Source organism: Pinus tabuliformis, chromosome 3_1, assembly GCF_031772625.1.
Source record: "Pinus tabuliformis cultivar Carrire ecotype Pingquan chromosome 3_1, CPIR1, whole genome shotgun sequence".
NCBI classification, from domain to species: domain Eukaryota; kingdom Viridiplantae; phylum Streptophyta; class Pinopsida; order Pinales; family Pinaceae; genus Pinus; species Pinus tabuliformis.
The window spans coordinates 615,565,461-615,580,820 of NC_142301.1; positions in this window are offsets into that span (position 1 = coordinate 615,565,461).

Consider the following 15,360-nt stretch of genomic DNA (forward strand, 5'->3'; position numbering starts at 1 on the left):
CAACCATTTCAAAAACATGTTTCATGCTTATGAGGAGGCTACTATTACTGAGGTTATTTAAATTGCAATCCCTTTCCCCCATTTCCTAGATGAGTATGAGAATTTGGATCTTATGGAAGAAATATTTGAGGAAGAGCTCAAATTTTTTGATCAAATATTTCAAAAAGACAAAATCTCTGGGCCAGATAGTTGGAGTGTTAACTTTTTTTTGGTACTTAATGAAATTTTTGGGAAAGCTTTTCTAGTTGTGGTGGAGGAACCGAGAAGGCTTCATTATATTCTTTTGGTTTTAAATTCCAATTTTATTTCCATGATCCCTAATATGGACACACCCACTTCCTTTTTCTATTTCAGGCCAATATCATTATGTAATGTGGTTTACAAACTGATCTCCAAAGTGATTTCTCTTCGCATCAAACCTATTCCCTTGGCCTCCATATCAAAGTAACAATTTGGGTTCCCAAGGGCCAACAAATCCAGGAAGCCATTAGGGTGGCTCAAGATAGACTTCACAGCCTTAAGATGATGCATTTAAAGGGGGGCATTTTCAAGCTTGATTTATCAAAGGCCTATGATAGGGTCAACTAGGTTTATTTATGCATATTACTAACTCATGTGGGGTTCTGTCTCGATTTCATTAATTGGATTATGAGTTGTATTCAACCTACCTATTTTTCAATTCTTAGTAATGGGGTTTCCTCTCTTTTCTTTCATGCTCAAAGGGGCCTTTGGAAAGGGTTCCCATTATCATCTCTTCTATTTCTTCTAGTGGAGGAAGGTCTCAGTTGTCTTCTGGAAGAGGAAAAACCAAATGGATATTTCCATGGATGTTTGGTTTCTCGTACTCTAGAAATATCTCATATTTTATTAGTGGATGATATTCTGATCTTCTATAATAATGATCTAGGGGAGGTGGGGGTTCTGAAAAATATCCTCAATCTCTTTGGGAAGGCCTCTGGGATGTTAATAAATTACCAAAAATCTTCTCTTCTTGTCACAAATATGGATGTTGACATTATCCAATCTATTTTAGCCATTCTTCCAATGGATTTCTCACAGATAGATGAGGGGATCAAATATTTGGGCTTTATGCTAAAGCCCATTCATATCAAAGACAGGACTCACATTGGTTATTGACTAAGGTTGAAAAGCAAATCAAATCAACGAGTCACTGTTCGATGTCTCGTGCAGGCCGTCTAGTGCTTATAAAATCCGTTCTTGAGGAAATTCTGGTATACTGGGCGTCCTTGGCATGGATCTCAAAATGGTTTATGGAGCGTGTTAGGAGAATTTGCTTCAATTTTTTATGGTATGGGTCTAGTTAAGATGCCATTCTTCCATGGGTTGGTTGGTAGAAAATTGCTAAACCAAAAGTTTTGGGAGGTTGGGGATTATCTTTTATTTTTCCCATGCCATAAGCATCTTGAGAATGTTTTATAGACAATGGGACTCCAACATATATGCACTTCATTTTGGGCATAACAAAATTTCTGATAAAATATATGAACTTATTTGGACGAGGGCCAAGTGCGTTTTTTACTCTCTAAAGGCAGGGCATAATTATATTTATGCTGCTCTACACCCTCCAAAGAGTAAATGGTAGTGGTCTCAGATTTGGAAAGTTAAATGTCCACCCAAAGAAAAAATCCTATTTTGGTGCATTTTGAGTTGTAAGGTCCCGATTTGGGATGTCTTACAAAAATGGTTTGCAATTGATCTGGGTAGGTGTTCTCTCTATCGGCTTAAAGGTGAATCGTTTGACCACATGTTTATTTACTACATGTTCTATAAATCTACATCCACTCTGATGTCTCCTGTTGGTAGGGCCAATCTATGGAATCTGCCTGGAAATTTTATTGCTCTTACCTGGCTTCTCACAAGTTCGTAGCCCTTCCTTCAATTTTTTTTTGAGGCATCTGGATTGTACACAATAGGGAAATCTTCTAAGACCACATCTCCATTCTATGTCATATTGTCGTTAAGGAAATGTTGATCATATGTTAATTCCCTCAGGACCTTGAACCTCACCATTCTCATGTGATTGCGGAAGTATGCCCATATAAAACTATCCCTTGGGCATTTTTTGACGATGCCTCCTCGAATATGGGTGGGGGTAGCAGGGCTGCTTTCATTCTTCATATACGCCCTATTCACTCCTTTCATATTTCCATTAGATTGGGGGCCAACTTTAACAACTTTGCATAGTTACAAACATGTTGGTTCCTTCTTGCTTTTTCCATTGACCATGGAGTGTCACATCTTCATATTTTTGGTGACCCAAAATTGGTAATTTCTTGGATATCTGACTCTCATATATACAAGAATTTCATTTTGAAGCCTAGTTTGCTTGATTGTATGAATTTAAAAAATATGCTCACACTGTTTTCATGTCAACACATATACATGGAATTTAATGAAGTTGTTAATGGTATTTCAAAGATGGCTCTCACCTTGGAAAATTACTTTTGGCGGGTTTTGGAGGCTCTCAACAAGATTTCTATTGTTTCTTCGTTCAGTGGTGCTCAAGGCCTCCCTCTCGGGGCTACTAGGGAGCCATAGTTCACATATATGCTAAGCATTTATGATATTTATAATTTGTATATTTTTCTTTTCTTTTGATATGATAAACCAATAGACTAATGATAGATGAATCGTTACCAATAGACTGATGATAGATGGACCGTTTATACTAGTTTTTTTTGTATAGATAACTGATATGATCATGACATGGATAATATGGGGAACTCTTTAAAATCTTCTTGGACCTGGTATATTTTTTTATAACTCTGAAGGACATGATGGACCGACTAAACTGCATACACACTACTATGTGTTTATAGAATGTAATTTTTGTTATCTTTAATAAAAATTAAAAACTTTTTCTTACAGAAAAAAATATAAATAAATAAATAATCATAATGTAAATGCTTTGATACCTATAGATATTTATTGATTATTTAATTTATATAATTATGTTAATTGTATCATTAAATTTACTTTCAATTATTTATTTCCTATTTTCATTATTTTCTCCATCATTTTAAAAGATTCAAAATAAAAACCTCCTTTTACACTTAATTTATAAATATATTCTATAATAGGAATAAAATGATTTGCAATTTCTAATTTTTTCAATATAACTTATTTTCCTGCTTTTTATAATAAAAAACTACAATTCTCAAAATAAATTAATATAAACTAAAAGGAAAAAAAAACACACACAAATGGTAACTTGTACATCAACAAGGAATTATTATCGTTCTTGGCCACGAAATTCTTATTTTATTGAATAAATAAATACAAACTAATTTAAAAGGAAAAGAAAACGCGCAGAATGTAACTTGTACATCAACAAAAGAAACCATTATCTTCCTTGCGTATTGAAAAACCATAAGTCCATCTCCCACTTTCCTGGTCATGTCTCAAAATACATATTTGATTTGCTCTTATAGTGTGAGGGCGTTCATGAATGCGGGGTCCCATCAAAGATAAATCTTTTTTAACGTTATAACTAACAATTGAGGAATTTTATACTCTTCAATGACAGAATTAGACTTTTGCATAAGCTGCATTGGATGAAATTCTTTAAAAGGGATTATAAAGTAATAATAAAAATATGCTATCATTTGAATTTAGTTTGAATGGTTGGAAAGATGGCTTGTTATTTTAACATCTGAGTTCAATTCTGGTTGAAAAATGTATCAAAATTATTATAGTAAAGTTAGGAAAGTACAATAAATCAATTTTTTTCTTAATTAAACTAAAGTTTTTATTGTGAGATTTATCTTCATGACATTGTTCAGATTCGCTTTTCTTGACAAAATTTTGAACAAATATCTCTCTCTCTCCATTTAACACCATCTACGTTTTTTGGCACAGTGATATGCAAATACTAATTCTATACTTGTTAACCAATTCTAAACATGTCATCCTTGCTAGCATCACGCTTAACTTCTTTACCTCAAATGTCATTAAAAAAGACTATAAACAATATACATTGTCAAATAAATAATCGCCTCAAAAAATATCTAAAACTCTAAAAACTGAAATTACTTTTTAAATAACCCTCTACCACAACTTACATTTAAATCCTCATCATTTTAAAATCATACACTGTTTTTTTAAACATCATTTATATATTTTAAAATTCTTTTAATAATCTAAAAACATATCTATCAACACCCAAAGACTTATCAACATTTGTTTAACTCACTCATTAAATTTGAAACCTCATCTTTATACAACACAATATACAATACTAATACTAATGGGCAAAAAAAACACGTTAAAATTAACTCGCAGAGGGAGTACTCATCAACTCCAATTCAACAACACGCAGACCCTTTGAATCCCTTGTGTGTGTTTTCTGAGCAAATGGTTCTTCTTTGAAAATAAAAAATGGTATATAAACAAAATCTCTACAATTATGGTCGGAATTCGTGGTCGCAGAGCCTGCAGTAAATCGAGCGCAGAGGAGCTCGTTGTGGCCTTTTCAGGACTGTGGGAAGAAACCATTATGGTCGTTCATTAGGCATATGATCTTATGGTAGAAGTTATGTTAATTTAGGGTTTTTTTCCCTAGAAGACAATCCTTGGCTTATATGAGGGAATTGTATTGTGGTTGTGTATTATTATTCTGAACGAGAGAGAGAGAGAGAGGAGGCTGTGTGAGAGCGAAGAGGAAATTACAACGGATCTGATATAGGTTGTATCTATTCATTTTGCTAGATAATATAAAAGGAAGGATTGGCAGTTTCTCCGTGGATGTAGCCCCAATTGGGTGAACCATGTATATTTGTCTCTCTCTTGTTTTATGTGTTTTTGTATTTGTGTTTCTGCAATATTTTATGTATTTCGTTGCTCCATTAATTAATTTCTAATAAATAATATATTCATATGACCATGGAACATAATGAAAAAAGAACTAGACTAAGTGCAATCAAATCAGTGAACTTCTATTAAAAGTATTCCATAAACAAATTTTGACCAACATTTCCTTGTCCAAAACCTTCTTTTTTGGATCCCCTTTTGTATCAAAATGAGGGGTATATATACACATAGGATCTTGGCCATTTGAGATCAAATATAAACTAAAAATTGTTTTTTTAATAGTTGGTTCCAGAAACAAAAGAAAATTTGTTGTAATTTTAGGCCTCTTAGCCGAATGACCAAATTCAAATGAAAAAGGTGGCAGGCATAGTTCCCATACATAGCTAAGAGCAGGAAAATAGTGATTAAGAGTATCTAGAGCTGTGAAATCCAAGGAAAATATCTTGCACATGTGGAAGACCTGCCACAAAAGCAAACTAAAATTAAACAAATTGATAATAACACTAAAATGAAGTTTCTATAGAATCTCTAATTGTGTAGCGGCATTTTATTTTAAAATAGAAAACATACTTGAAACACTTCACGTGAATAGATAGAAACAAATTCACTATTTATGTGCATCATATCCCTCTAATTATGAGGAAATAATGACTTTGAGATTCAAAGATTTAATCACGATTTGGGTGTCCTTTATGCAGGGTTTACCCATGACACTAGATTAATTTTATTCATTAGATTTATCCTTTTCCTAGTAGGACGTTCTCACATGGTTATTCTCATAAATTAGTTGGTTGATACAATGTACGAGGGACAATAACAATGTATTTTTGTTTACAATACATATTGGCAATTAATTCATCAAAATGAACGGTACCCATGGAAGAATCATCGCAATTGACCATGTGACCGTGATCATGAAGATATTTCCCAGATTGGGGCTTGTTCTTTTTTGATGATGGCTCAAGATTAGTTTCCAAATCAACTAATGGAACATCCACAAGGAGACTTTTATGCCCAATCCTTCAGGCTTGAGCATTTCTCCTTTCAAGTTGCTTTGTCTTAACCATATCCTATTTAATTTGACCAATTGTTTGTTCTCGTGTAGGATGGAGGGACTTTGGTTCAGGCCGAGGACACTCCCTGGAGGGTTTTAAATCATGGGATCTTGCTACACTTCTGGTAAAGAAAAAGCGGGTTAAAATATTTGAAATTTCAACCTAACTATCATTTGAAAGAGGCGACCCTTGTGCTTGGACAGATGCCTTGCACCCGTTCTATCGGAATTCAATAGCCAGTGATGGGTTTGAATTGAGAAGAGATCGCTCAAGGGCCATTATAGAAAAGTACTAAGCAAGAGTAAATGACAGAGGCTTATCATAGCCATTTCAAGCAAGAAAAGAATCCCATTTATTACCCATTTGATAAAAATAATGTTTGATTAGCATGCAAATCAAGCTATAGTGGAACAAGGAACTTTCAGGGTTCTTGTGGTTGGCTTAATAGGCCTGTGACATTTTTGTTAAAATATTCATCAAATAATAGGGCAAGTTAAGCCTTCAGCCTACGAAAACATTAAAAGTCTGATATGATACCTAAAACTATGTTATACCTCCCTTCACAAGTTATATATTGACTAATCAAATGCAACAAATCATTCCATTTGGGTGTTAGATCCCTATAATACTAGTGTATCCCCCTTATTTTTATTGTTAGTGTATCCCCCTCATTTTTATTGTTGTGCCCATGTAGCCCCCATATTGTTATTGTTTTTCCCCATAGAAGCCCACTATTGTTATTGTTGTGCCCTTACATTATTATTTTTATGTAGGCCCTGATTATATTTTGACCCTTTAGACTCCTAAATATACCAAGGAGGTATTGTCATTTGTATCATCCAAGAATTATATTTATGTAATGTAGATGAGGATCCCCCCTTGGAGAGGCTAATTTTCAAGTCGTTGATATATCTTTCTTTATGTTTTGTGATCTGGTTGCATAACATTTGGTATCAAAGGTTTGGATTCTAGAGTTTCACTGCTTCAAACAGGACATTTTGGAATATTCACTATAAAAAAAAAAAATCTACAAGTCTTATGAAGCTAAAATGTCTACCTCATGGAGTCAAAATCTTAGTGAAATTTTTGTAAAATTTTCAAATATTGGTTTGCTATAGTTTCTGATATATGGTCCGAAGCAGTTAGGGTTTTTGCAGGCTCCAGAATTCAGTCTCAAACAAACGAACTAGTGAAAATCATCATAACTTTCTCTACGAGAATCAGATTTGAATTTCATAAAAAGTGACTAAAAGCGCATAGACTTTAGTACTTTGTGTATCATTTTCAGGGCCGAAGGTTGAAACAATGACACATGGAATTCCATAAAAGTTCGCTCTAATGAGCCAATCCATAATCAGGTCATCATGGGAGATTGGGCCTAACTTTATATTGAAGAATCCAATCTTGGTCTAACTTGTGGCATTACAAAGAAGACTCAGAGGGATACCACAAGAAGAAATTTTAGACATTAAAGAGCTGAAATTATAGAGATAAAACAATTTCAATATCGAGCTTCTAAAATAAAGAAAAATGTGTGTATTTTTTTAAATTTCGCATAAATTTTTCTTGAAAAATCAATTTGAAGTGATTTAAAGGGCATACTAAAGCATAGATATCGTTGTTTGATTCCAAAATTCCATGAAAAAAATGGACACACCTTGTAAGCAATTGGAAAGCTCTACTATGACACATGAATAGGAAGAAGGAATTCAACATGATATATCAAAATTACAAGACCAAGTGCAACAAAGTTTGCTCTCGCAAAGAGTAACCAAAAATGAACTGGAAGCTAAGATGTATGGTTTAGAAGAAAAATTAAAAGGCATAATGGGAGGTTTTAAGGATGGTTTAAATGCAAACATGGGATTTTTTAAAGTAGACATGAACACGATGAATGTCAAGTTCGAAGGGTTGACAAAGTATTTGCAAGAAAGGCTTCCAGTGGTGACAAGGTAATCCATGCAAATAATGATGAGGAAAAAATGAATATGAATTATGATTTTAGAGACTCCAATGTTACTTTCAAGGCCCACCACACTCCAAAGATCAATATGAGGAAGTTTGATGGCAAGGATCCGGTAACATGGATACTACAAATGGAACAATTATTTGATCTACATGATGTGCCACACACACAAAAGTTACACATTGCATCTTTATATTTAGAACAAAATTAGTTTGTGCGGTATCGATGACTTTTTTCTTGTAAATCTATTTTCACTTGGAAAAATTTTATGGAAGAATTTGTGGCACCTTATGAGGATACAAAGAGAAATATCTTTTTTAGCCAATTGATAAATCTAAAACAAAAGGGTTCAATGAAAAAGCACATTTAGGGTTTCCAAAGATTGAATATCAAGGAAAATGATATTCCAGAGGAGCATAGGATTGATGTATTCATAGGGACTTTAAAGGATAGCATCCAACATGAGGTTCACCTTTGGAAAACTAGTCCATTGAAGAAGGAATTCAAGGTGGCAAGACAAGTTGAAAGCAAAATTATGGAAACAAGGAAGTCTACCATTCACAACTATAAAGATGGAAGTGTTATTTCTCCTAGCCTCCCACAACCTACAAGGCTAACACCACAACAACTGGAGGAAAAAGTAGAAAAAGGGCTTTGTTATAGTTGTGGTAACAGATACACTAAGGTTCATAATTGTGCTAAGAATAAATTATTTTACATAGATTGTGAAGAGGAGGAAGAAAAGGAACAAGAAACATTAAAATAAGAGGATCTACACCAGGAACCAACCCCAAATAAAGAATAAAATAATCCGACCATACCTTGTAATGCATTGGCAGGAATTACCACTCAAATTCTCAAGAAAGAAGGATATATTAAGGAAAAAAGGTAATAGTGTTTATCGATTCTGGAAGTACCATAATTTTATTCATTGTAAGATAGCCAAGGAATTGAATTGCTTTCTATATACAACACGAGAGTGTCAAGTGATGGTTAGAAATGGAGGAACTATAAATTTCTGAGGGAAGTGCCATAATATCAATCTAACCATGGGGGAATATGTATTGAATATTCAAATGTTTTCCATTCCAATGGGTGGTGTTGATGTTGTATTGGGAGTCCAATTGTTACAATCTTTGGGAATGATAACTTTTGTTGAATTTTTCCTGAGAAGGAAAGAAAATTGAATTAAGGGGCATCGTAGGGAAACCAAGGAAGATAATCAGCTCTAATGGCATGACAAAAATTTTGAATAAAGAACAAGGAGGCATAATTGCACAATTATGTTCACTAGATGTTCAAACATTGAAATCATTTGCTTCCCCAGATCTCCAAAGAATATTGGACAACCATTCTATTTAAGGTATTTGAGACTCCCAAAGGCCTTCCACCTATTCATGATGATGATCATGCTATTCACTTAATTGTAGGAAGCGTTCCTCCAAACATTAGACCTTACATATTTCCCTATTCCCAAAAAAGTGAAATTGAACATATGGTTGCAAAAATGTTAGAGGTAGGTATAATTCAACCTAGCCAAAGTTCTTTCTTTGGTCTAGTAGTATTGGTACACAAGAATGATGGATCATGGTATATGTGTCTGGATTATGGGGAGCTCAAAAAGTTCACTATTAAAAGATAAATCTCCCATTCCTGTTATTGATGAATTGTTGGATGAATTCCATGGAGAAATTTACTTCACCAAGATGGATATTCATTTAGGATATCATCAAATTAGAATGAAGATGGAAGACATTCCGGAAAAAACATTCAGAACTCATGAAGGTCATTATGATTTTTTGGTCATGCCTTTTGGTGTTGCTAATGCACCTTCAACATTTCAAGGTTTGATGAATTCCATTTTCAAACCCTTCCTTAGAAAATTTTTGTTAGTATTTTTTGATGATATACCAATCTACAACAAGTCTTCAAAGGATCATGTTCAACATGTTGACAGGGTGCTCAAACTATTGAAGGAGAAATAATTGTATGCAAAAACCTCTAAATGTTTCTTTGGGTTACAAGAAATTTAATATTTGGGCATATTGTATCTCATAAGGGTTTTAAAGTAGATCCTAACAAAATTAACACCATCAAGGAATGGAAAATTCCCACAACCCTAAAGAATATTGAAGGATTTCTCGAGTTGACACGGTATTATCACAAGTTTGTTAAGAATTGTGGGAAAATAGCAACAACTCTAACAACATTACTGAAGAAAAATGCATTTTTTTGGACTCTAGAAGCAACTAAGTCTTTTCAACATCTTAAAGAGGAAATGTGCCAAGCTCTAGTTTTACCGTTTTAGTTACCCCAATCTTCACAAAAACCTTTATGGTGGAATGTGATGCCTCATGAGATGGAATTAGTGTTGTTTTAATGCAAGAATGTACCCATTGCTTTTGAAAGTCATCCAATCAAGGGAAAATATTAACACAAACCTATTTATGAGAGGGAAATGTTGGGAATGCTACATGCCCTGAAGAAATGGCATTTTTACCTAATGGGAAGACACTTCAAAGTAAAAACAAATTATGATAGTATTAAATACTTTTTGGAACGAATATTATCTTCAGAAGAGAAGAAATAATGGGTCACTAAGATGTTGGGTTATGACTTTGAAATTATCTACAAAAAATGGAAGCAAATTGTTGTTAAAGATGCGCTCTCAAGAAGGGATGAGGATGTGGAAGCATTTCTCTATGCCATTTCTATTATCCAAGTTGACTAGATAATTGAAGCAAGGGAGGAATGGAAGAATGACAAAAAGGTGTGGGAACTCATTCAAAAGTTGCAGCAATATCATAGGACATATGATACATTTATCTAGGAAAATGACTCTTTATGGTACAAATATTTATTATATCTATGTACGAATTCCCAACTCAAACAAAATATTCTTTTGGAATTGCACACCTCTCCTTTAGGAGGGCACTTAAGATTTCTAAAAACTTACCACAGGGTCAAGAAGGAATTTTTTTGGGATGGCCTTAAATCTTATATTCAAAATTTTGTGGCAGAATGTTTGGTTTGCCAAAAAAATAAAGTTGAGCAATTAAGATCCCAGGCTTTTTATAACCTTTATCCATTCCAAGCCAATGTTGGGAGGAGGTATCAATGAATTTTATCACAGATTTATCCAAGTCCAAAGGAAAGAGTGTCACCATGGTGGTAGTTGATAGACTTACCAAGTATGCAAACTTTTGTGCATTATCTCATCCTTTTAAAGCCAGTACAATTGTTATTGCATTTACGGAAACAATTCAAAAGACACATGGAAACCCAAATATTATTGTAAGTGACAGAGATCCCATTTTCACAAGAAATTTTGGACAAAATTATTTTCTTGTCTTGGTATTCAATTAACTCATAGTTCATCTTATCATACTCAATTTGACGGACAAACTGAGATACTGAACAAATGTTTGGAAGGATATATTTTTAGCTTTGTATATGATAAATAAACACATTGGGTCAAGTGGTTACCTCTAGTTGAATGGTGGTATAACACTTCCTTCCATACTGCAACAAAAATTACCCCATTTATAACACTTTATGGATATCATCCACTTTCCATAACATCCTCTTTAAGAGAAAATTATGAGGTTAAAGCAATGGAAGATCACATCAAGCATCAACAAAAATTTATCCAACTCTTAACGGATTACCTCACTCTGGCACATAATCGAATGAAATAACAAGGAGATAAGCATCGCAGTAAAATTAGTTTTGACATAGGTGACTAGGTATTTTAATGGCTACAACCATATAAATAAATGTCCCTCAAGCAAGCTAAGAAGAATAATAAGTTATCACCCAAGTACTATGGTCCTTACAAGTTGTTGCAGAATATTGGTACTATGGCATACAATTTGGAGTTGCTTGCATATTCTCGAGTACACCTAGTTTTTCATGTTTCATGCTTAAAGAAGGTTATTGGTGACAAGCACCCAGTTCAAACAATATTGCTAGAACTTGATGAGAAAGGAAAGATAATATTGGATCCTGAAGAAGTCACGGAAATAGGAACCTGATAGCTACAAAATCGATCAATTTCAGAGTATCTCATTATTTGGATGAACTTACCCGCTGAAGATTCCACATGGGAGGATGAGAATTTTATACAGAAGCATCCATAACTACTTAAGAATTGAGGAAAACACTTTTTTTAAGGAGAGGGGCATGTTAGGTCCATGTAATACTAGTGTATCCCCCTTATTGTTATTTTTATGCCCATGTGGCCCCCATATTGTTATTGTTGTGCCCCATAAAAGCCCACTATTGTTATTGTTGTGTCGTTACATTATTATTTTTATGTAGGCCCTGATTATATTATGACCCTTTATACTCCTATATATACCAAGGAGGTCTTGTCATTTGTATCATCCAAGAATTTTTCATTTATGTAATGTAAAGCAAGTTCCCCCCTCAAAGAGGCTACTTTTCAAGTCGTCAATCTATATTTTCTTCTGTTTTATGATCTAGTTGCATAACATTGGGTTTTAAAGATGATACAGGCATGCCTTTGATATGGTACTCACAATCCTTGCTAGTGAGGAGATTCCTCCATGGGGCATTTCAAACTGAAACATTCTTAGACCAACGTTTGCCTTCAAGAGGAAGATGGTGGCTGCTACTACAAATTCCAAATTAATTTTAATTTCAAGGTCTCACACACGAGATCTAATCCCATTAAAATAGGTAGAAAAGGCTTTAATGGCCCCATTACTATGCCCCTGAAACAATTGCAAATCTTCCCACCAGTTGACTTGGCAAAACAGAGGTAAAAATTCTTCATTGGCTTCAACAAGTTCTACCCCAATGAGCTTGATTTGCACTATGGGCGACATGTTGGGGATAAAAATTGGAAATAGAGTGAAACAGAGTTTGGAAAAATGCAAACACCAACCATCAAAGCCTAAGTTGTAGAGCCTTTAGGACCAAAACAAGAAGAGACGAAATGAGTTTTTTTTTAGAGAGCCATCTTGAAAGACCCAAGTAATGAATTCAACAATTATGAAGTACTAGCTCGAGCCAGGGCCATGATGGCTTAGGGATATGAGTAATGACTGGTGTTCATGGGATAACGAGCCATATGACAATTGACATCACCACTAGTTGATACTCGAGACTTAGGATTCTAGATCAGTTGATGAATAGGTGTGAGAATATAACACACCACTTGAAACAGTATTCTCCATAAGTGCAAATCCATGAAACAAGTCATCGAGAATCATATAATTAATTTGAAATCGGTGGACCATTAATCAATGGACATGATATAATTCAACTATTAAATGATGTAAATGAAATGTTTAAAACATACAACACACCAATATAGGGTATAAACCTTAGATTATCACCTTTGATTCGAATATTAAAATATTCAAAATAACACATCATACAGAGATAGAAGGATTAACATAAGAGTCAATATGGTAGTTTACACAAGTTATCCTATTAACATTTCAAATTGAATTAAGGTTGCTATAGAATCTTTGATTCTATAATAGCCTTTAAACATTTTATTTCCACTAGGAGCAATGATAAATTCACTAATCATAACAATCAAAGGAAATAACCCTTACATCAATGATGGCTAAAATAATGGGCCATATAATATTACACACATCACGAACAAAAATGAAATTATACATAAAGATCAAAATGATGATTAGAGGAAAAGATGCAGAAATCAATCCAATACCAATCCAATCAAATCAAAATGACAAAATGAGTAAAATTTCTAGGAGGGGCCCTTTATTTTGTCAAAAATAAAAGGGAGTAGGTTGGCCTGCCAACATGTCGTCAAATAATAGAGCTCAACCTCGTTGTTGACTTCCATCACCAAATAGAATTTTGGGTTCTTTCATTACTATCCCTTGAGCCATACAATTGGAATACCCCCTATGATCAATCCAATTTGATAACAAGATGTCAATTAACGGATCCAAACACTCTCGTTTGTTTTTAAACTTTTCTTTGAGATCTCTAAAACGAGGTATTATGATAGACAAACAAAGATTGTATGCCAAAGTTACGACCCCGGGAAATTGATGTACCAATTTAGCCAAATGGGGCCCACAGTTTTGGTGCTTCATCTCCTATGGTTAGTGTTATCACTCAGAAGTCTTCCCTGGAAGTTATCAAAAGAAGGAATAATTTGAGGTAACCACAAACCTAATATTTTAGACTCAGGTTCTAGCCAACCTAAGTCCAGAGAAGGCTCTCTCTTTATAATTTAACGTTTTGGGTGGAATTTTAGGCTAGTTCTTAGTGTTCATATGGTTTTGAATTTGGTTGGGTGGTGGAACTCTAGGAACAGATAGATGGAGCAAGGCCTTCAAGCCATTGGGCTATGGAGTCAATCAAAAGATAGCTTAACTAGACCGAATCACTAAAGGGAGTGTTCACAGGGCAGGCTAGCAAAGCAAAAGGCAAATCTTCAGGTTCAATGGATGAGATAGTCCTAACCAGGGTGAAAGGGCAATGAAGAATCCTTAGATCGGGATCAAGATGAAGAGCAGGAGGTGATCATGAGCAAAGGGCAACTAAGAATCCTTTACTATAGACTGAGGGGGAAACTACGAAAGTAAGGGAGCATTTAAGAATTCCCTAACTAAGATAGTTTAGCAAAAAACATTAAGAAGGTAAACAGTCAAGACAGAGTGCATTAAAGCAAGTTCTGAAATATCATTCCTAGTTTACCATTCAGATTTCATAGAAACACATATGATTATTAATAAACATAAGGAAAAACAATAATACACATGAGAGAAAATACTTATTTGATTTCTTCTTTACACAAGAATCCTGTGAAATGTCTTTACTTTATTCCTTGATCCAGCAAGCCAATCCAGTCTTGATACAATAGCACTTTAACTTGATAGGAAAATGTCTACATAAATGTCTTTGAATCCACCCTAAATACTTCGAAATGTGAAGTATTTATACAAAAATATTATAAAATATCTCATAACAGTTTGAGAATTAATCTAGGAAATCAAAATATCTTCAAGCATGAAGATAGAGACAGATGGAAAACTACATCATGTTGTCCCTCTTATTGTGGTAGTGTTGGCTATTGCAGTTGAACTTGAGCCCTTTTAGGTTGGCTGATATGTGTACGCTAGAATCATCTTTGTCTTTGGTTTTTAACTGATACTCTTTAACCTGTTACTCTTTGACCCTGTTTACCTATTTCATCTGGCTGCCATTCAGATTTACTATGGTAACTTATAGTAAATTTGTCATTTTTTCCCACCATTCATCTTCAGGTAACTTTACCTTGAGCATCCTTCTATATATCTCGTCTACCTCAGTGTATTTGGCAAATTTTGGTTTGGTGACAAATAGATGTTTCACCTCATGCTCTAGGAAAAATAGATTTTCTAAAGTATCATATAATACTTTCCCTGTTGGAAATGCTTTGACTCCTGAAGTGCTTGCCTGTTCTTTAGATAATTTCTTTAATCTGTCAACATAGTCCAATTGTTAGGATATTCCGAC